Source organism: Gallus gallus, chromosome Z, assembly GCF_016699485.2.
Source record: "Gallus gallus isolate bGalGal1 chromosome Z, bGalGal1.mat.broiler.GRCg7b, whole genome shotgun sequence".
NCBI lineage: Eukaryota > Metazoa > Chordata > Aves > Galliformes > Phasianidae > Gallus > Gallus gallus.
Window position 1 is genome coordinate 35654492 of NC_052572.1, and position 23485 is coordinate 35677976.

Consider the following 23485-nt stretch of genomic DNA (forward strand, 5'->3'; position numbering starts at 1 on the left):
CACGTGCTCCTCCTCTTCACTGTGGCTAATTTTGTATCTCTGTGACTATTTCTATGTATTTTGCTTGTCTGAAATCTACTGACAACAGTAATTAGGTGAATACTACTTTTTTTTTTTTCTTGGTGCGTGTGTTACAAAGGGCAATACTGAATCAGAGAGAAGACATATCTTGCTAAGGTTCTGAGCTCCAAGAGTAAGTCAAAGACTTCAAGATTAGCTATTTATGTGCTACTTGGACTTTCAAGTAACCTTTTTTTCACTCAGAAGGGCAGTTAGGCCACCATTATGTTGTTCTAGCTGACTCCAAACCCACTTATCCACTTCAAGGTATGAAATGATCAAATCTTAGAATGAGTGCAGCAGTCAAAACACCAAGTTTTTGGTGTCTCTACTCTGCTCAAATAATGGCACTGACGTTTTAAATGAAATAGTTTGACAGCTATGAAGGTTTGTTTTTCAGGTGGAGCAGCTTAGCAGGGTAGCTGCAAGGGAATTTTGCAGGATGGATCAGAGAGTAGTACTTCCAGCACCAAGGCCATCTGCTGGCATTGTCACTGTAATACTGTCTGAGGAGCAACTATCGTTACTACAGATATATAGTATGAAATAATCTTACTGTTAAGGAGAGAGAGACAGAAGAAAACTATTATTTAGGCTTGCTTAATTTTTGAAGCTCCCCTCAACTTTTTGAGCTTCAGCCTTACCCTGACAAAGAAACTCCCATCACAGCTGTATGTGAGTCAGAAGTCCGGGTATATTTAGCTAATGCTTGTAGAAGTTGCGCCACCTGGAGCCAGTTACACAGAACGGAAAATACCAAATGTTTTCTAATGACCTGTGATGAAAACATACATTTTGCCTGTCCAAGTAAAGCTTGAAGACAGCAAAGCGTGTTCCTGCTGCTTGCAAGAAGAGAATTATAATAAAATTAGCACTTTGTCGCTGCCAGCATTTCATATGGAGTTCTTTATAAATATTCATATAAATGACCCATCTTGCTAATTAAGTAGTTGTCTCTATACAGAGAATGGTACTTCGTGGTATGCAATGGGTGTTAATCTCCCCCCAGAAGTTAAGTACAAGGCGCTTTTATGGTCTGTGATCTTAACTGTGCTAGGAGCTTCATTCAGATACATAACTTGTCCTGCCTAGAATTCAGAGTAAGATCAAACGATAAAGGTCAACCTCAGTAAACATTTGCCCATAGAAATGGCATTAAATAGCTATGGTGTTCCTCCTCATATCCATCATGCTGTGTTTTGTGGAAGACTGAACTGAAATTCAATTTGCCTGTTGATGTTTACACCAGCAGCTGTTTTGAGAATTTCAGCATTCATTTCATCAAGCAAGTAAATATTTACTACTCTGTTTCTCCCAAAGCAGCAATGGCTATTAAATGATAACAAAAGAAGTTGTGGTATTTGTGCAGAAATGAATAAATCTCCAATTTTTCTCCCAGGAGTCACCTGACGAGGCAGAAAAAGTGATTAAATGTGCATTTAAGCATATTTACATGGATGCACACCTTTGAGAAGCCTACTCTGTGGTAGTTAAGAATCACAGATGTTGATTGCAGTGCCTACCTTGTTCTGTTACAACTGCTATTTCTGTTGACAAAAAAGGCGAGTGCAGGTTATAGCTTTTAGTTTCCATTAGTACATGTAAAAGAGACCGATGTGAAGAAGTCTGTTCTTCCTTTTGTTTATATAAGGGTTTGCTCACTTTCAGTGTGCTGTACCAGAGAAAGTCCACAGAGAACAGTAATACTCAGCAGGTGCCAATAAGGACAGAATCGGAGAGCTAATTTAATCTGCTTCTCAGGTTGCTGAAGGTAGCAGCTGGAATTCCACTAATTATCTCCTTCCCATCTTAGCTTATAAAGTAAGTGCACCTTATGGAATAAGTAGAAAGTATTCATTATTTCCAACAGATGAAAATTATGTTTTATCCTAAACAATTGTTAAGAGACCCCAAGCGTGCATAGTTGCCACTGAGAAGTTTATATATGGGAAATAACATGGAGCGTATTCACTTTGTTATACTTACGTGTCGAGATACAAACCTTAGTTTTAGGGGATTTCAATCCACTGTTCTTGTAACTACATTTTTTTTTCTTTTTTAAATCACATTTAGTTATCATAAAGACCTTTGGTTTCAGTCAGATTGTTTAAAAGAGACCGCTACACTTAATAACTGATATTATTTTGTGGTGGAATAATCTGTCCTCCAAGAACGTAAAAGATGTGGAAACACTCTCATAAAATATAATGCCAGTTCAAGCCAGTATTTCTCTTCTTATGAGTGGTGAATACTGGAAGAATGACAAACACTACTGGCCTTATCTGGATCACAGTACTGCTGATCTAAATCACATATACAGTGCCCTCCAGTTGTGTTAGGTATGCAGGAATGCAGAGCCTCTTAGCAGTGGTTAAAGTCCTCCCTTTGGGAAACAGCTCCCTCAAGTATTCTCTCAAAGCCTGGCACATACATTCCTGGGCAGTTTTTCTGTAGTCACCATGTCCGTTGATCTCTTGATACCATCCCATGGATTTGGGTTGTTTGTCCAACTAGTTCTGTGTTTGCATAATGTTTTCGCCACTTCCCAGGATGATTTGAACCTCTGTGAAAATGTGGTACAATCCTCAGAATTTACTTAATATACCAGGCATCTCACGTTAACAACCTTTTTGTAGTGTTGCACAATAGATATACAATGCAATTTATTTGTAGGCAGTACAAATAAGAAAATAATAAGCATCATTCTTGATTATTTTATTTATTTTTTTAATTTAAATTTTTTTCTCCCCAGAAAGAGCATATAGTAAAAAAAAAGAAGTCTACTAGGACAAATAGAAAAAGGGGCCTAGTTCTCCAAATTATTCCCTTAAGTTATTCTGTTACTACCTGCCATTCTGGCTGTAATCAGTTTTAGATGAAGTCAATAGCCAAAGAAATACCACAAATTAATTTATTGATGACATTCTTGTTCACTGACTGATGTTAATTGACCATCAAAAGAATAAATGTATGGAATCCTCAGAAGAAACATATCTGTTTATTTTCAGTTTTCTTATTGCTCTTCGAAAATACATGATATCTTACAGCATCAGCAGAAGGTGGGCTTCTTTTCTCATACTTACTTTAGAGATAGTCACTGAAAGTGAAATAACTTGTGATGTGATGAACTCCATTACACCCTGGGTATTGCTGCTGGTGAGTGGATGACTTACAGGATTATTAACAGAGTCAATCTCCTGATGATCCAAGCAGACATTTTTATTTGCTAACAAAATGCAGTAATGGAAAGAACTATGAGAAAGCTGGAGGAATTTGCCTAGTGGCTAACAGGACTTGAGCATACACCTTAAACTTATTTTATAGAGGTAGTGCAATAAATAAGTAAATAAATATGCATATATACATATATATATATCCTAGCGTATGTTCATATTTGACCAAAAGCTATTTTCAGGTTATGGTATTTCTCATTTGGGAAATGAAGGTACTTGCAATCCACCATCCCCTGGTCTCTGAGAAGTGACCCAGGTAAATAGATACTTAAGACCATATAAAATTTATCTTGGACTGCCAGAAGAGTTAGCAGATGATCATGATATTCATTCTGTATTGTGCTCTCCTGAGGAATCTTCAAATATTTGAAGAGCAAAGCATGGGAATCATGATTTCCTCCCTTGCTGAAAGTAACTACTACTTCACTGTAACAAAGAAAAGTCAATTCTCAAGCAGCACAGAAATGTAGGGCAAGAACTAAGGAATACTTTTTATACAGTTGCAGTGATATGTTGAGAGTGTAACTATTTATATTGGAATTTAAAGAGGAGATTTCAATTACCAATCCTTCTTTATGAGAACTACAATGGCCACTTTTTAGCTGCTGTGTATGTATTTTATGATTCTATAACGGTTCCTCTTCAATGACAACTGAACAGCATTTCCTAAGCCTGCAGATTTTTAATTCCAACTGGTTTTATTTTGACCACTGTGGAATAATGCTGCTTTTTGAATCATCCAAGTTAGTTTTCAGAAAGGTCTACATAATCTCTCAAAGGTTTCTTTTTTTCTTTTTTTCTTTTTTTTTTTTTTTGTCTGACTACAGATCAGACCCACTGCAACTCAGCTTATGAGATGCGATTAAACTGGTATTGCTGGAAGATGCTTTTATATGACACAAACAAACAAACAAACAAACACTGTATGTTCTTTTTCCTGATGCGTGCATATGGCTGGTTCTGCAACACTGCCATGCTGTCTTTGCTAGGACAGAGAGTGACTTTTACCTCCTAACCTTGATGTGCACATTGTTTTTTTTTTCCTCATGCTTTCTCTGCCTGCAGCCTGATGCATATATATCCATCCTGCTTCATTCCACCACTCCTTTCTAAGCCAGCAGCCTAATAATGAAGCTCTTCATGAGACTGTGAAGCCAGTACCAGCAACAATGAGTCTTCATTATTCCTGGAGAAGACTGGGGTGTTTGATATGCATGAAGCTTTGTGCAGATAGCTACGACTATAAACTGCCATTTGTTACTGTCAAACAAATAAGTGTTACAACTATTTAGAAGTGTTGCTCTTCTCTAGCAAGGGATTTATACTTGAAAAATAAAACAAAAACTAATTAGTACCTTATCTTTTTTTTTTCCACCGAAATGAATGGATTTTGGCTGATGAACGGAAATCTTGTTCCCTGTTACTGCTTACTCAATGGGGTTGGAAATGATAAAGAATTGGATTGATATAAGTAACTGAGATACTTACCTGTGACCTGAGACCTAGTCTGACGAATCTTTTAGCTATTTGCACATAGATACCATGTTTGTAAAATACACAAACTTGTCACATAATACATAACTATGTATTTGTAGATTTAAAAAATATATGTACTTTGCAGAGACCCTACAAATTGAAAATGCTGATCATCTATTTGGCTTTTTGTTATGCAGGAAGTGTTGAATTTGACATCCATTTTTCAGAGAGCTGAGAGGAAAAAGAAAGCTTAACTAGAAGGCTACCCCTCCCAGTACCATCTCCCAAACAAAACCGCTGATGTTCTGTTGATAACAGCCTGCGTTATCTACACTCGCTGTAGCCAATAAGCTTCCTGTCTGCCCAGACTGAATACAGCGTGCCTCATCAAGAGATTTAGAGCTGTCTCTGATACTTAAATACTTCTATTTCATTTATCAACTAAAATATTATTTACCTTCTATTTGATGAGAATTTCTCATTCCTTTAGTAAATCTTGGTGCTGATGGACCTCAAACTAGTGCCTAATTTATGTCCATAGGCATGAAGGATCTATGACATCTTATTGAGGAAAGACATTTTGACGTAATGGTTAGGAAATATCCCCAGGTTATGGAATCTAGCTATTTAGAAAAATACCAAGCAATTGGATTTGTTTGAGAACTTCAAAAGGTGTTTGATTTGTCTGGATAGTCCAGCTGATCTTCACCATGCCTACATCCCTCCCGTCTCCTCTTACCTTCCCCTCCCCACCCAAGTAAAGTAATATAGTATGGTAAAATATCTGCAAGGTGGCAGAAGATTGGAGATAACCCTGATCTGAAGTGAAAGAGGTAAGGAAATGGGAATGGCATTGTTCTACAGTTAGAACTAGATGGTACTAATAGGAATTTTAAAACCAGCTTAATGCTTTTTACCTGTATGTCATATTTTCACATGTGTGAGCACAGGTGTGTGAACATTTTCATGTCCCCATACCTCTCTGCCATTCATGAACTGCTAACTATTCTGGCACAGATATCACAAAAGACCACGGACAGTTCGTAGGTGCTGTGGTGTCATTCATGTACTTACTTTTACCCTTGTGGCTGACACACAAACATCTGTAAAACATAAGAAAAGGAATTCAAAACTAACTCTTTCCATAGCTTCAGTATGTGGCTGAACATATTCCTACAGCTTTCAAGAATCAAGCTACTGCTGAGCAAAGGTAGTTACTAGGCCAGGGGACCTCGCTGTCATAAAAATGAACAAACACCAACATGAAGGAAACTGAAACGTGTCCCTGAACTTGAACTGTACACCATATTCCTTTGTTTGGTATAATGAGACTTTTGTAATTTCCTACTAGGACATAAGAATTGCAAATTGCAGTGAATATACATTTTTTGTGGACAGATAAACTGCTTCTTTCCTAGTTTTAGTTGACAGTGAGATGGACTCTTTATTTCCTGATGCTCTCACATTTAGACATTTACAGCATGGGGAGAGAAAAGTGTGTAGACCGTTCTGGTTTTAGACAAATACCAGGGTGTTTTGTGGCTGTTTAATCACCTACAATCTAGACAAGCTTTCATCTGTCCCTCAGTGCTGGAACAAAGCCATCAAGAGCCTTGGGTATGCCAAGAATTAGTAGTCTCACTTGTGTGGTAAGTCATTATCCTTGGTAGTATTGGAGTGTATTAATATTTGGTTTGTTTACTGACTCCAGAAGATGGTCAGATATTTGCTTCCTGTCCACAGTATGAATATGAAAGCAAAAGTAGTCATAATAACTCACATAAATTGCTCAAAACTAATTCCTCAGAGTTCTTATTCCAAAAGGAGAGCATCCTTAGAGAATGAAAACCAGAGGAAGAGGAGTAGTTATCCTGAGAGGACTAGTTCATAATGAGGAAAAGTCCTGAACAGTTGGTGAGAGGGCAGATTTACCAATAGAGAGAGCTAAAGCATTTGAACCAACTGTTTATTAACACTGTAGGGCTCAGCATATAGGTCATGAGAGAAAGAGCTAGCCAAGCTATTGGCTTTAAGGGAACTTCAAACTTAACTCAACCCCCTTAGTAGCACTGGCTAGTACAACATACATTCTCATCTTACCATGTGGTTGGTACTCTGTGCATCTCTACAGTCTTTCCCACCATGTAGACTACGATAGATTTCCATCCTTAAGGAGTATGTCCTTGCATGGCCTCCTGTTGCAGCTACGCCTATCCTTGCTGGAGGATGCAGATCAACAGAGGATGTTTGAAGTATCTGTGATAACCAAACATATATTCTTACTGGGGAGAATAACTGCTATATCTTTCCTATATTCTGATGTTGGCATTGGTCTCTCTAGCAGTGACATGATAGATGTGTACATACTTCTTTTACTTTGTCTCTATAGTAACAGACTGCCAAAAGGGAGCTTGAGTTTGGGAGCTCAGCCATGAACATAGGGAAGATGGAGGACTATACCCCACCAGCAGGAAAGGAAAGACTAAGAATAAACTATTTAAGCAAAGAGTTATGGGTGTAAGACTGGAAACGACATATATGAGCTAAGATAAGCTTGAGAAGAAGGTATTCTAGTTCTCATTTGTTGGACAAATTGCAAGTTGAAACTTCTGGCCTCACTTCCTGGTGGAAAGGAATGGGCATTCTCCAATCTCAACATTTGTTTCTATTACTTACGCTTTGACATAGGTACCTAATGTTTTCTTGTGGGTAAACACAACATTTTTCTCCTTTCTTCCCACTTTATCTTCTACTCCAGTCCATTCAATGCATGGTAAAGCAAGCATACTTTTGAACAATTTGGCTTATTCTTGAGTTTCTGTGCTCATTTTTGTTTCAAGCCACAACAAGTTCAAACACCTCTGCTCACTTTCAGCCTCCTCTGTGATTCAGCCTCATACACTCCCTTTCATTTGCAATGCCATGCTATCATCGCCTCCCCACTTAGTAATTGGGTTGTTGAGCTACATATATATCTTGCAGTTTCTAGGCTGGGATGGAATTCCAACTGCATTTCATGCGAGAGCCAAACATGCAACAGCTTTGCCTGTGCCTTCAAAGCTCAACATGAGGATTTGAGAAAACAACAGTAGAGTATGTAGCATATCAACCATTTTGAAATTGGAAGGCCGAACCAGAAAAAAAAAAAAAAAGCTGAAGTGCAGAGGCTTTGTTGGTCTTCTGTAGGCCACAAATTCACTTCCTGCTTGCAGCAGTGCAGAGGCTGTCCTAGCCATTGTGCAGTCATGGAAAACACGTGTTGTGCGTGCATATGTGTTGTGTGCACACATTAACAATGAAGAAGCTTTGCCGTGGTATGCCACGTATCAGTCTCTTCTATTTATTTTATGCAAAAGTGACAATTCAGAGTGTTTTAAGACTAGGTGCTCGTTGGCAGTTCTTTTTGCCAACATATAATAAATGTTTAGAAAGCCATCCTTGTATTTCACAAGTGTCTGTTGAACTGGGGCAGTGTATTAACTCTGAATAATAAGATACAGGAAAAAAAAAGAACGTTGTGAAAACATTCCTTTGAAACTGAAATAAAAACACGGTTACACCCAGAGATTAATTATGAATAATTGGATACTAATGCATTGGCAATATGCACAGAGACTTTAATCCATTCACTTGAGGAGGGAAGCACAGATGATTCGAGGAGGAATATTTTTCCATCTTAAAATGATCAAAGAATTTTTGTGTGTTTGCAGAAGTTGGTGGAGACAGATGACAGTCAGTGAGTGGGAAAAAGGGTGACAGTTTAAAATAAATAACGATATCAGATGAAACATGGAATGAACACACGCACAAAAAAAAAAAAAAGCCCCCGAAAAACACAGGAATTTGCACTGGAGGTTCTGCAAAAGTTCTGCACATTAAACTCTCATTTTCCCCATAATCTCCTTTCTCAGTCTGTGGGAATCCAGTTGTTTTCAGCTTTCAGCAGTTATAAAAATAGCACAATGTAAAAGAAGTGCGCAGACAATAAAATGCTAACTGACCAAGGCCTGTTCACTAAATGAAAATGCCAATGCTTGATTGGATTTGTATATTTTCTTTTGGCTGTAAACTTCATGATTCATTTCATAGTTTCTCCCCACCCTTTCTGAAACTCCTGCACCAGTGAGCAAGAGGATCAGTCCTGGAGGAGAGGAATGAAGAAACGGTGTGTTCAGGCCAGACGCGTATGCGTTTGTTAGGGAAGGAAATACTAACAATGAGTAATGTTTGCTTCCCTCCCCACCCCAGTGACTTTGGTAAATTTAAGGTAAATCTGAAGACAGTTGTTTTCTGCCAGAGTGTTCCATTTGTCTACCAGAGGGGATGGTCCCTTCTTGCCATCCCACTGATGGGACAGTCCCGCCCTTCAGCTCCTGTGGTGGGGCCCATGGTACCCTGAGCCCACAACATGGTCCTGCCCCTGAACAGTGAGCTCCCAGCAAGGCTGTAACTGGCATATGTCCCTCCGCAGGTCCCTGGCTCTTTCTTGTATGTCTCTCAGTGTTGGGAAACTTCCCCCTCCAGTCACTGTCTTCATTATAGAAAAGAACAAACATTCCCTCTTCAGGGCCTATTCTCTCTCAGTCTTCACTGATGACCTCAGTTTTCATTTTTGCTGACATCTCCTTGAGCTAAGAACCAACCACCAGAAGAGTTATATTTGAAATTTGTTAGCAGCTGTCCTTCTTTCTATTATTATAATTTTTTCTCAAACCTAGGTTTCATTACAGGTGATTATGCAAGAATAAGCCTCAAGGCTGTTTTGTATGTGGAATGTTTGTGGCATTTGCAGTCTCTCCTGTCTCTGTATTTCTTCAGAAACAGGAGAAAAAGCCAGACTGGATGATAAGAGAATAGTACAAATCTTACTTTTCTGTATTGAAAGCACAACACCATCCAGTGACAGCTGAAGTAATGAATCACTGTGATTTACATACACAGGTCAGAGGAGGACACCAGCACACAGCTGAAAACATCCCCTAAATCTACACCCTCCTGTACTCCTCCCATTCCAGCCAAATACGTGCACATTCCTGCTCTATATCCTTTGACCAGCTCTGGGCCAGGAGGTGAGGAGGTCATTCCTCCCATCGTGGGGGGCTGACAGCCCCAGGAGCAAAGGAGCTGGGCAGCGGTAGCTGATCCCCGGTGCCCACCGGGCCCTCAAGGGCCGGCAGCAGGGAGCAGCCAGGATCAGTCTCAGCCTGGAGCTGTGACACACAGAGGTATTCTCTCAGGTCCCTGGCCAAGTCATGTCTGAGGGAACAGGGAAGTGGGACGGGCAGGCTCGTTTCCTTGGAAATGCTTCTGCTATAATTAAATTCTGAGAGGGGGGGTGTGCGGTGAAGTAAAGGATTCGCCCCCCATTTCTGAGTGAGGGGAAAAATAACGTCACTATTCACATCCTGGGCTGGAAAATGGAGGAATGCACTGTGCTGGATCCCCTCTCTCCATGCATGTGCCTGAGTGTGCCGGCACCCTGCAAACGGAGTGAGTGATCTCTGGGCAGCTCAGATGTTGCCAGTGTCCCTCTCCTAGTGCAGCAGCTGAGATCATGTTGTTGATCTTGTTTTACAGCAGCCCTGACTGTTGTGCAGAGTACAGAATGTTCCCTCCCGTGAACTGAGGTTGAACTTCTCCAGCCCACTTTGTTTCAGGAACCATGCAGATATACAGCCGGGGGGGGTGGGGAGAAAGGATGGGGGGGGGGGGCAGCTTAAAAAAAAGTGAGAGGGGTGGAAGGGAGGAAGTTCCCAAAGGGTTTGATTCATCAAAAGCATTTAGTTTGCGGTGGATTTTTTTTTTCCCAATGAAGTTAAAAGAAAAAAAAGCAACAACACAAACCAAGAAACAAAAAACTCACCAAACAACAAAACAAAAAAAATCCAACTGCTAGCCAATTAGCATCACTAGACATACTTCGAGAAAAGATGGGGAAAAAAAAAAAAAAAAGAAAAAAAAAAAGAGAAGGCAAACCCACTGAACAGAAATAGATTTATGGCACTATTGTTTCTTTGACTGTCTGTCATTGTTAAACAAGGACTTTTCTTCTGCTTTGCTCCATCTCTCCCCCTGCCCTGAATGCTACGCCTCAGTTCCTTTCCCAGAGGAAACTGAAAGCGCATCGGGCTCCACCTGAGGGGAAGAGGCCAAAGGTTTGGCAGACGCCTCCTCTCGCCCCGCAGGCCACTTGTTTCTGCAAGTACATCCTCAAAGCCGCGGCTCTCAGAAGCTCGGTGTCACTGTGGTGAGGCTCTGGGGCATGGGCCTGAGGGACCAGAGGGGCCTGCGGAAGGTGCGGAGGAGCAGGCCGCAGTGCCACCCTATAGCTGTTTGGCAGCAGTGCCCCAGGCCAGCATGTGAGAGCCCTGCTGGGTTAGCAGCACACTGGGGCACTTTTCTTGTTCAGCGTGGTCAGCTCTGTGCCAATCTTGGATCAAAATGAATCAGGAATCCCAGGAGACTTTGGTAGCTCCTTTGTATAATTTCCAGTATTTCATGCAGTGCTCACACTTCTACTGCTTTTGAGAAACTCTCTGCCTTTCTCGATTTGCATTCATGATGGGAATCACAGAGTTAACCCACTCACTCAGTGCCTGCGTTCTTTGCAGGAGCTAATCTCACCACCTAGTCCAGTTTAACTAACTTATAATTTATTTCTCAGAGCTGACTGGATGCCATCTGCATATATTTTTTTGGCAGCAACCCGGAATTTATATCACTACGACGTGTTATATCCTTGGTGTGTTCCAGTCCATTAAGCACCTCATCAAATACTTTAAGAATATTTTTTGTAGCCTGCTCAATAGCTAGATGATGCATTCTCTGGCAGTCTGCTGCTCAACCTTAGTGAGAAAGGACCCTTCCCCCTCCCCCCCCCCCCCCCCAAATGTAAGGTAAGCTTCATGCTTCTCAGGTTTGAAAACACATAGGAAAGCCCCCACTGCTCCCACTCCACAGTTCATTCCCCACGTACTGTAAGGAAGGCTGCACCATGCCCCCCAGAAACTGGTAGGATGCCTGCTGGGAGACAGAATCATTGAATCCCTAGAGTTGGAAGGGACCTTTAAAGGTCATCTAGACCAACTCCCTTGCAATGAAGAGGGACATCCACAGCTAGATCAGGTTGCCTAGGGCCTGATCCAGCCTCAGCTTGAAAGTCTCCAGGGACAGGGCATCAACCACATAACCGGGAAACCTGCTCCAGTGCCTCACCACTCTCACTGTAAAAGACTTCATCCTCATATCCAACCTGTTCCCTTCCTTCCTGTAGCTCCCCTTTAGATACTGAAAGGCCGCTATCAGGTCACCTTGGAGCTTTCTCTTTTCCAGGCTGAACAGCCCCAACTCTCATCCTGTCCTTGTAGGAGAGGTGTTCCATCCCTTAGATCATTTTTGTGGCCCTCCTCTGGACATTCTCCAACAAGTCTCTGTCTCTCCTGCACTGAGGATTCCACTCCTGGACACACTACTCCAGGTAAGATCTCACCAGCACAGAGTAGAGGGGCAGGATCACCTCCCTTGCCCTGCTGGCCATGCTTCTTTTGATGCAGTCCAGGATACGGTTGGCTTTCTGGGCAGTGAGGGCACATTGCTGGTTCATGTCCAGCTTGCCATCTACCAGTACCTCCAATTCATTTTCCACAGGTCTGTATTCAATCCTTTCATTCCCCAGCTTGTACTGGTGGTGGATGTTGCTTCAACCCAGATGCAAGACCTTGCATTTTGATTTGTTGAACCTCCTGAGGTTCACCTGGGTTCACTGTTCAAGCCTGTCTAGGTCCCTCTGAATGACAGTCTGTCCCTCGGATGGGTTGACTGCACCCCACACCTTGTTGTCAACAGCATACTTGCCCCCCACCAGGTCAAGAACCACCTCCCAAGTAGCACACACTTTGGGCATCGCTCCAAAAGCTGGTGAATCCACAGAACCTTTTGCCTTGGCATTGGTTAACCTACCACCTTCTCCCCAGCTGTGTGCTGACTGCTGGTGCAGCCCCTGGTGAGGAGGCAGAGTGCTGCCACAGCAGAGGAACCGAAGTGGGATGGTGCAGCCTTGCTGAAGGCTGTGGAGCTGTCCGTTGCTGGGGAAGGGGTTTGACCTGCCTCGCCATTACCTGCCAGCTAGATCAGGCTCCTTGCTGTCCAGCCTATTCTCTTTCTTTCACGGGAAACCCCACATCCTTGCACCATGTACCATCAGTACTGTTTTCCCTCTCCTTTCCCTTGTCTTTCCATATCTGTCCCTTATCTCCCAGCTGCCCAGGCCTTTTGGCTTTTCTCAGGCATTAGTGCATAGCGTGGTTCTGTTCCTTAGCAGTTAATGCGGCTGTTTCACAGCCTGGTGCATTTTATCTTATCCACAGCTCTTCAGAGCCCTCTCTCACCTTGCCTTGCCAGGCTGCTGTGCATAACTGTCTGAGACCCATGCAACGGTAACCCAAGGTCACTTTCTTTCTCTGAAATGGGATTGTGCTACTTCGTGCAGGTAGTGGGCCAGGATGATGGACAATGCAGGAAGAGGAGGAGTTGGAAGTATGGTTAACAGAGGTGGGGCAACCTTTTTTTTACTCCAGCTGTCCTATGCATCAAAGAATCATATGATGGCTTAGATTGGAAAGGATCTTAAAGATTATTGAGCTCCAAATCCCCTGCTGTGGGCAGGGCTGCCACCCATCAGATCAGGCTGCCTAGGAGCCCATCCAACGTGGCCTTGAACACCTGCAGGGATGGGGACATCCACAGCTTCTCTATGGGCAATCTGTGCCAGTGTCTTACCTCCCTCTGGGTAAAAAACTTCCACCTAACATCTAAGCTAAATGACCCCTCATTTAGAGCAAAATCACTCCCCCTTGGCCTGTCACCATCAGACCATGTAAAAAGCCACTATCCCTCTTGCTAATAAGCTCCCTTTACTTAGTGAAAGAACGCAGTGAGGTCCTCCTGGAACCTTCTCTTCTCCAGGCTGAACGGCTTCTACTCTCGCAGCCTTCCTTTTCAGGAGAGGTACTCCTGCCCTCTGACCATCTTCATGGCTCTCTCTGTAGAGACTGCTCTACATTTTTCTTGTGCTGGGAATCCCAGCCCTGGACACAGTGTTCCAGATGGGGCTGCACAAGGGCAGAGCAGAGGGGACAATCACTTCCCTGCCCCTGCTGGCTGTCCCTGTTCTGATGTAGCCCAGGATACTGCTGGCCTTCCATGCTGCAAGAGCACACTGCTGGCTCATGTCCAGCTTTTTGTCTGCTAGGACTTCTAAGTCCTTCTCCACACGGCTGCCCTCAAGGAGTTCTTCCAGTCTGTACACATGCCTTGGGATTGCCCTGATCCAGGTGCAATGTAAAGTGTGTTTAATGAGACCTACCTTGAACAAACCGATGGGTTGGATGGAACTCTATGATGAGACAAACTGAGCTCCAGGTCATAAATTTATGTTTCCATTACTAGACAGTATCGAACCCAAGTCCCACACAAAATGGCATGGTGTAAGACACACCTGTCTCTTTGGCATTTGTTAACTCAGTTTACTTGCCTGTCTCCCAGCACAGCTCCTTGGCTACTATGAATGTTTCCTCTTTTTGCACCTATTTGTTGTGGTTTTTGTGAGTTTGTTGTCGGTATTCCTCATCAGAACAACATCTATGGCAGTGGGAGTTAAAGAGTTAATGTTCTGGTTCCGTGGACTGCCTTTTTGGGGCATTTTGGGTCCTTGGAGGGGAGGAGCGGCATTCCCGGAGGACCTGGTGGGCAGAGGAAGGAAGGCGCTCTCGCTCTCGCTTGGCTTGCTGCAGAGAAAAGCACGTGTTTCCCCCGCAGTCTACTGGAGTAAGACTACTTCATCTTGTAGAATCTCAATTTCTGCAAACCACGCAAAGATCTAATAATCTTTGGAGAACAACAACCATTTATCACAATAATTTTGCTTTGACCTGGCCATTTGCTACACCACAACCTAGCTTGATTCCTAATTAGTCCATCTGATGGCTGTTCAAATTTAAAAGACCTAGCCTTATTTATTCGGGTGGCCTGACACCTGTCTCTTTCAGATGGAGTCCTCCTCCAAGTGAATTCTTGTGCACGGGTGGCCCAAGTCACCGCCTTCTTTGAATAACTCTTTCTGGAAGTCTGCAGTTTTCTTTGTGCACTCATGGGAATGGTTTGTATGTCTACAATGACTCCAGACTTGCTGCATACAGTAGTGTGGAAGATTTTGTTCTGATTTTCTTTCAGTACCACTTCATCAGGCAATAATAGAAACTTATGACCATTCCCAGCAATTTTGTAAGGTTCCTTTCCAGTTTGGAAATTGCAAGCAAGTTATTTTCTCCATTGTTAGTTGACTTTGGCTCTGTGCATTACTAAGTTGGCACAAAAAGAGAATAGCTCCAGTATCCACCGTGAACAGGTAAAGGTGCAAGATCTTAGAGCAGAGAGCATTATCTGTTTGGCTGATAATGATGGCTCACGGCCACCCATTACTTTTTCTACAGGCAGGACCTCTATCCACGTGGTCTTAGCACTTTCCCAGCCACTGTGCTACTGTCTGTCCTGTTGAAGGAAGACACTGCAGAGCAGACAATGCAACAGAAGACTGGGAGTTAGTCTTCATTACGGTGATGACAGCTGATGCTCTCCAGAGCAGCAGGGATGGTGGAGGAGTATTCTGCCTCCAAGTATTACAGCTTAGATAAAAAATAAACAGATAACTAAGTAACAATGAGGGCTGCAGAAAAGGGTAAATGATCAGTGCCTGCTTTTGCCTGCTGCTTGTACGTGCAGATGCACAGATGTAAAATAATGAAAAGATTGTAATTCTTTTTTTCCTTTTCTTTCTTCCTTCCGTCCTTCCTTCTTTCCTACAGCAATCCCCATACAGAGGCACTGTGGCCAGGGTGAACTCAGATGCTGGGAATCCTGGAGAAGTGCATGGTGTGGTCTGCTTTGATGCCACTTGAAGATGAGAGCATTGTGTCCTTCCTCCCCCAGCATATCTCTTTTTTTGTCAGCTCCTGCCTCCCTCCTGGTGGGGGTCCAGCACTTCAATCAGTAATAGTGTGCTTCACTGCTTTTCCTGGGTTTTCCATCCTCTGCAACCTTATCAGCTGTAGGCTCAAGCTGTGTACAGCTCTTCCCCTACATCCTTGAGTTGTGGATAGAGAAACCAAAGAATTTCATCAAGATATGACAGTTTGAGATTTCATTTCTGTGACAGGGAATGTATGTTTCACACTGCAAAAAGTGTGCGAGGATGTCAAATACATATGCATATACACATATACATCTAATGTGCACATACGTATTTCATATATAGGTGAAAAATATCTGTATGTCCACATCTATATATAAGTATGTTTTCTGAGAACAATTAATCGATGACTTCAGCACAAAGACGCATCCAACTTGGCCTTGAGCACTCCAGGGATGGGGCATCCATAGCTTCTTTGGGCAACACTAACAGTACACTAACAGTAAATAATTTATTCCTAATACCCAATCCAAATCTACCCCTTTTTAGTTTAAAACTGTTACACCTTGTTCTGTTACTACACTTCTTGACAAAAACAAACAAACAAAACCCTTATCTTTTCTTTAGGCCCCCCTTTAAGAAAAGGAAGGCTCCAATGAGGTATCCCTGAAGATTCCTCTAGGCTGAACAATCCCAACTCTCATAGCCTGTCTTAACAGGTGAGGTGCTCCAGCCTCCTGATCTGTTTTGTGGCCTTTCTCTGAAGCTACTCTAGTAGGTCCATGTCTTGTGCTGGAGCCACAAGAGAGGTCTCATGAGAGCAGAGCAGGATTCCACATGGACACTGAAAATTGACCGTAACCCTTCCGAATGTGGACATACAGCAATTTCTTATCCACCAAACAGTTAATCCATCAAATCCATGTGTCTCCCATTTATAGACACAGATGTTGTGTGGGACTGTATCAAAGGCTTTGCATGTGTTAAGTTACATGGTGTCAGTTACTATTCCCTTGTCCACCAATACTCTCAGCTGGTTGTAGAAATCCACCCAGTTAGACAGGCATGATTTGTGAAGCCATGCTGTCTGCCTCCACTCAACCTCTCATTTTCCATATGCCTTAACATTGTTTCTGGAAGAACTTCTCCATGACTTTACCAGGCACAGAGTTTAGGCTGACTAGTCTGTAGTTCCATGCATCTTCTTTTCTACATAAAAAAAAAAAAAGAAAAAAGAAAAAAAAAAAAGATAGAAAAGAAAAGAAAAAAAAAAAAGATGCTGTTTCCCCTTTTCTCATGTGAAAGTGAAGGCTTAATCTGAATATCACAACTTTTCAGATTTAAGTAACTTGTCAGAATGGCTTTCTAATCTACCCACTATTCTCATTCAGAACTGTTTTAGCTCTTGCATCCATATCATACAGACATTGATAGGCCTCAGTTTTAGCTTACAAACTTTAGTCTTACTGACAGCATATAGGTATGGCTATAGTTTTCTCTCTGATGTTTCCCAAAAGACTGGCAAACCTTGGTTATGATCTGTCATTTGAATAAATGGCAAACCTACATCAGGAGGCCGAGCAGCATTACAGTAGTTCACTCTGAGGAAGCATGATGTATAAGTATACCCATTACCAAGCTAATAGCTGGAGAACAAGTGAAAAAGAAAATTGAAGTTCAGACCTCCAAATAAACTTGAAACTGGTCTTAGTGTCTTGACCAGAAACTAAAGTCTAGACCTCCATTAGAGTTTTAGTAGAATGCAGAGGATGTCTCCGTTGCTGATGGATTTGTTTTATAGCAGTTGAGATCAGATTACAAACAGGATGGGAGTCAACTCTTTACAAGGGTAGATAATGACAGGACAAGGGGAAATGGTTTTAAGGTGAAGGAGAGAAAATTTAGGTTGGATATCAGGGAAATTTTTTACCAAGAGAGTGGTGAGATGCTGCAATGGGCTGCCCAGAGAGGGTGTTGATGCCTCATCCCTGGAGGTGTTCAAAGCCAGATTGTATGGGGCCCTGGGCAGCCTGGTCTAGTATTAGATATGGAGGTTGGTAGTCCTGCCTGTGGTGAGGGAGTTGGAACTTGATGATCCTTGATGTTCCTTCCAAACCAAGCCATTCTGTGATTCGATGATTCTATATCCTGTGAGACTTGAACCTTTTTAGCTCAAAGTTCTGTAAGAATATCTACTGTGGTGGGGTTTTGCTGTTTACTAACTTAGAAAGTGAATGTCTGGTTTAATATTCAGTTCAGCAGAAATCTTCAAGGCTGACTTTGATTTGGGCATGATAGAATTCGATTTCTCTGCCTAGTTATACAGCTTTCATTTAGTTGAATAAAAGTTGTAAGAGCACATTAAAAAGGGCAAATAAATTAAATTAGGTATTTTTCCAGTCCAGAGTGGGAAGGCAAATGAGTCCCATTGCCATCATGGCATGCATTACAATAGTGTATTGTGGAGGGGTTTTGCAGCTCATGGCTGTGGGAATGGTTACAGAAGTTTTCTGGTAGAACGGGAAAGCCACTGGATGCTGAGGGCATCCAACGCCCAGGAGATCTGGGTGTCCAAAAGACGTATTTTGATTTTTTGTTTGTTTCAAAGCTGCTGAGTTGGATGTGGGCCTACTTCTGGGTAGTTTTTTTCACATGCAGAGGATATGACTCATATTGGAAATATAGTCTGTGGTTTGAGAATACATATGTGTACTCTGTGATGAAGGTATATATCAGTATATGATGAAGTATATATCAGAATAAAGCTGTTTTTTGCACTTTTCTATCTTTTCAACCTGACTCATTCACGTATTCATTCTTGAACTGCTATGTATATTAGCAAAGACAAATCAATACCACTGAAGTATCAAAGTTTGTAGCTCAATATTAGCGTGGTTGTGTTTATATTTAAATGTTAAATTAGCACATCAGTTTTTTTATAAAGCAGTTAAGTAAGTTTCTGTTGGTATCACTGATGGCCTGAATGTTCAAATCGTACTCTAAAAACCCCTTGTATGTAACTTTTCCTTGGCAGACATTCTGATGTAAATGTTTCCATCTGAATACATTTATCATTGTAATTTTTTAGAAGCTCCTGGATATGAGTATAGCGACATTTTTCCTCTCTACCAGATTTGTTGAATATATAACGTATATTCTGTGAAATGTATGTGAAACCAGACTTAACAAGTCTGGCAAGGCAGAATTTTTTTGTGACAAGTTCTTCATCCTGAGAAGAGATTGCAAAAGAACCAGTAGAAACTGCTGCTGCTGGTGGTTGTGCAGGTTTTGGAAATCAGGGAACTCACTCAAATGTCTAAATATGAATTCAGATGCCTAGTTTTGAAATTCCTGGCTAAGAGTTGTTGTTCAGTCTATGAATTTTTACAAGATCTGCCGTGGATCTGAACTTTGTGTGAACTTTGCTGTGGATCTGAAATGGTGTGAACTTTGAACTTAAGATGGGTGAATACAGTCTTTGACTTTCTTAGCAGAGCCATACATGTCAAATATCATTTTCCAATCACTTGAAACTTTTTCTTCTCTTTTGACACAAATCAAAAAGGAGCAGTGTAACTATTTTTTTAGAATTGCTTTGACCAAGCCAGATATTAAAGTACAAGTCTGTCTGCTAGGTTTGTGTCATGCTTTTACAGAGATGGTAGGTGGAACTAGTTTCTACAGCGTGTTAATGGCAACCACACAGAAGTTGTGAATAGGAGGTAGAAGAGTGACTGTTTTCTTCTTGCTCCTGTTGTGTTTTGATGTTCAATGACTTTTATGCAGTTGCAGATAAAAATATGTTTATCCCTCAAAATAAAACTAATGGTGTATTTTTTTCAAGAACAAAGTACAGCTGCTAAGACCTCCTTAACAGATCTGCCCTACAATAGAGAAAGCTCTTGCATGAACCAGATACACCCAGTAGAAAGAGTGAGTGACCAAGTTTGCTTGAAAAATAACAGGATGCTTAATGGATCTACACCTTACTTTGATACATTTGGGTATTTTTATTTACTGTTCCTTCCAGAGCTTCTCTTTAAACCTCCCAGGTTTCTCCAGTATCACTCAAACAAGGCAATTTGTATTAAATGCTTCTGAGAGCTGACAAACAGGGAGAATAGAAAACTTGGTCTGTCTGAATACTGCATGAAGACACAAACAAGATACCAGGCCATTAACTCCAGCTATGGATAATAAACACTGCAGGAGCTTGTGCTGCTGGCAAAGCCATCTCTACGAGTGACACATCTGTCACTGCTGCTTTTTGCCCGACTGCTGCTGCTTTTTGCCACCTCACTGAATGCAGCAGTGCTGCTATAGTTGCTCTGTGCTGGCACTAGCACAGCACCTGGGAGCCAAAGGTGGGAGTTCATGTTATAAAGGTGAGTAGGAAACGAGGAGACAAGTGCAAGAAAGAAACTTAGCAGCACCATACCACCACCAGCAAAGCTGGCTGAATTTTCTGTGGGCATGAAACTTTGCATAGGACTTCACAGGATTTCCGGTAGAGTCCTTTCCAAGGATGAAAGACAACATACGAGGGAGGCTGGTTTTGTAGACTGGAGAAACAGAAGTCAGGCAGGGACATTTCAGCAACTGTTCGTAAAGCCTCAGTTTTTATTAGTAGGACCACTTGTTCTCAGGGTCTCCAGCCCTCTGAGATGTAAAACAGTGACGGGGAGCAAGATGAAGCTCCTATGATCCAATGAGAAAATCTAAGTGACCTACTACATCATTTGAACATTCATAACTCTATGGGGCTGGATGGGATTCATTCAAAGGTAGTGAAGGAGTAGGCAAAAGCTCTGTTCTAGCCTCTTTCAATAACTTACCAGCAGTCCTGACTAACCAGAGAGATCCCAGCTGGCTGGAGGCTAGCAAATGCAACTCCAGTCTACAGAAAGGGCAGGAAGAAAGATCCAGGGAACTGCCTGCCTGTCAGATTCATCTCAGTACCAGATTATGAGAAGATCGCTTTCGTCATCACATGGCAGACATGTGATAAATGAGCAATCAGATGAAGGCAGGGTTTCTGAAGGGCAGGTCCTGCCTGGCTAACACAGTCTCCTTCAGTGACAACATGGCCTGCTTAGTAGATGAGGGAAAGGCTGTGGATGTCGTCTGTCTGGATTTTAGTAAAACCATTTGACAACTTTCCCTACAGTATTCCGTTGGAGAAACTGGCTGCTCATGCCTTGCACAGATGTACAGTTTGCTGGGTGAAGAACTGACTGGACGGCCAGGCTTAAAGGGTCATATGAAGTAGAGTTAGACCCAGCTGGCCAGCTGGTCATCAGTGATGTTTCCCAGGGTGAAGACTCGAGCCACTCTTGTCTAACATTTTAAGCAAGGATCTGGCAGATAGGATAGAGTGCACACTCAGTAAATTCACAGATGATAAAAGTTGGGTGGGATTGTTGATTTTCTTGAGGAGAAGAGGGATCTGCAGAGGGATCTGAATAGGTTAGATGCATGGAGCAAACCCAGTTGTATGGCATTCAAGAGGGATATGTGCTGGGTCCTGCAACAAATCCATGCAGCAGTGCAGGCTTTGAGAAGGGCAGCTGGAAGTGTGCCCAGCAGAAGACCTGGGGATGTTGGTAAACAGCCAGCTCAACGTGAGCCACCAGTGCGCCCAGGTGGCCAAGTAGGCCAACAGCATTCTTGTGTGTGTCAAAAATAGTGTAGCCAGCAGTACTAGCAAAGTCACTGTTTCCCTGTACATGGCACTACTGAGACTGCATGTCAAATATTGTGTTCTGTTTGGGGCCCCTTAGCACAAGAAGGATGTTGAGTTTGTCAGAGAAGAGAAATGAAGCTGATGGAGGGACTAGAAAACAAGACATACGAGGATTAGCTAGGTGAAATGGGAGTTGCTTAGTCTGGAGAATATGAGGCTGAGTGATGATCTCGTCTCTCCCTAAAACTACCTGAAAGGAGGTTGCAGTGAGTAGAATGTTTTCTCAGGTGACAGATGATAGTGAATGAGGAAACAGTCTTAGGTTACACTGGCAAAGTTTTAGACTGGCCTTTAGGTGGAATTTCTTCATGAAGAGTGTGGTCAAGCATTGGAATGGGCTGCCTTGGGAAGTGGTGGAGTTCTGATACCTGGAGGTATTCAAGAGATATGTGGATGTGGCACTAAGGGGCATGGTTTAGTGAAGTACTCAGTGTAGTTAGCAGGGTGAATGAGGTGATCCTGCTATTCTGTCCCACTGTTGTGAGGCCCCACTTGAGCGCTGCCTTCAGCACAAGAGAGACATGGACCTGTTTGTGTAGGTCCAGAGGAAGGCCACAAAGATGACTAGCAGGCTGGAGCACCTCTCCTATGAAGACAGGCTGAGGAAATTGGGGTTATTTAGAGAAGAGAAGGCTCTGAGGAGATCTTGTTGCAGCATTCCAAAGGGGCCTGTGGGAAGAATGGGGAGAGACTGTCAGGGAGTGTAGTGACAGGACGAGGGATAATGGAGTTAAAGCAAAAGAGGGTAGGTTTACATTAGATTTAAGGAAGGAATTCTTCACTACAAGGGTGATGAGGCACTAGATTGAATTTATCAGAGCAGCTGTGGCTGCCCCATCCCTGGAGGTGTTCAAGGCCAGGTTGGATGAGGCCCTGGGCAGTCTGAGCTGGTGGGTGGCAGCCCTGCCCATGGAAGGGGGTGATCTTTAAGGTCCTTTCCAACCCAACCAGTTCTATGCTTCTATGGTTCTATGACTCAGTAGGTCAGGCTAATGATTGAACTTGATTATCTTGAAGGTCTTTTTCAACTTATATGACTGAAACTGGAAACAAAGTATTATCTGTTGAGTGGATGGTAGTCACATACACAATTGATCTTCCTGACCCCTATTAGTCACTGCTGAGAGCCCGCACTGGCAGTGAGGCTAAGGTGTCTCATTCCAAGATCTTTTGTCCACTTTGGCTATTTGGATTTTGGAGTCTGTGAGGTTGTGGATCTGTTGGAAGATCTGGAGCTGAACTCTTCCCCCACTGTTTGTGTCACTTTCTACCGAAATACATAATTTAGCACAACAGTACCCTGTAGGAGCATGCAGCCCCCAGCTCTGCTGATGGATAAGATCAGATGCTTTCAATACAGGCCATTATTTTAAATCAGGTTATAAATTAAAGAGGTCACAATCAACTTGAAAGTCAGATTTTCCTTCTGACACAGTTTTCCATATTTCTGCAGATAAAAGACAAGATTCTTTCAGCTACACAAGAAGCTGTGCTGCTTCGTTAACATTTCTGTATTAGGTGTAGTATCTAGATTAATTTCCCTTTGACTTTTTCCTCAGGGTACTCTGTTAGCTTTTATCTGAGTCTTTCTCAGCAGTGCAGGGGTAAGGGGCATTCAGGCGCTACTGAGTCTTCAAAATTAATTTCTACAGTTCAAAAACTAGGCTTGGAGTTATCAATCTCCTTGTCTGTGTTATCACACAAATTAATGCTGGTCTAATTCTGGTCTCTTTCGGTCTGAGGGTAAATCAGGATTAATACCACTAAAGAGAAATGAAATATAACTCATGCGAAGTTAAGGGTAAACAAGAGACCTTTCAGACATATTCCCTTTCATATTTTTGGCATCGTGGAGAGGCTTCGCTTTTTAGCAATTCATGTAAACTGCTAGAAATTCAGAAACAGAATTTTTGCTCAGAGAAACAGTTTTCAGCTGTCGAGCTGTCTCTGACGTCTGAGAGGAAGTATATAGGGATGACTGTGGGGACTTGCTGCTGGGCTGGGCTG

The 23485-nt window shown here is 42.4% G+C and overlaps 1 long non-coding RNA gene across 1 annotated transcript in view; it reads right to left on the reverse strand.

Annotated features, from left to right (window-relative positions):
* Positions 1-23485, reverse strand: part of LOC124417515 — a 33660-nt gene that overhangs the window by 4456 nt on the left and 5719 nt on the right. The window lies entirely within an intron of this gene.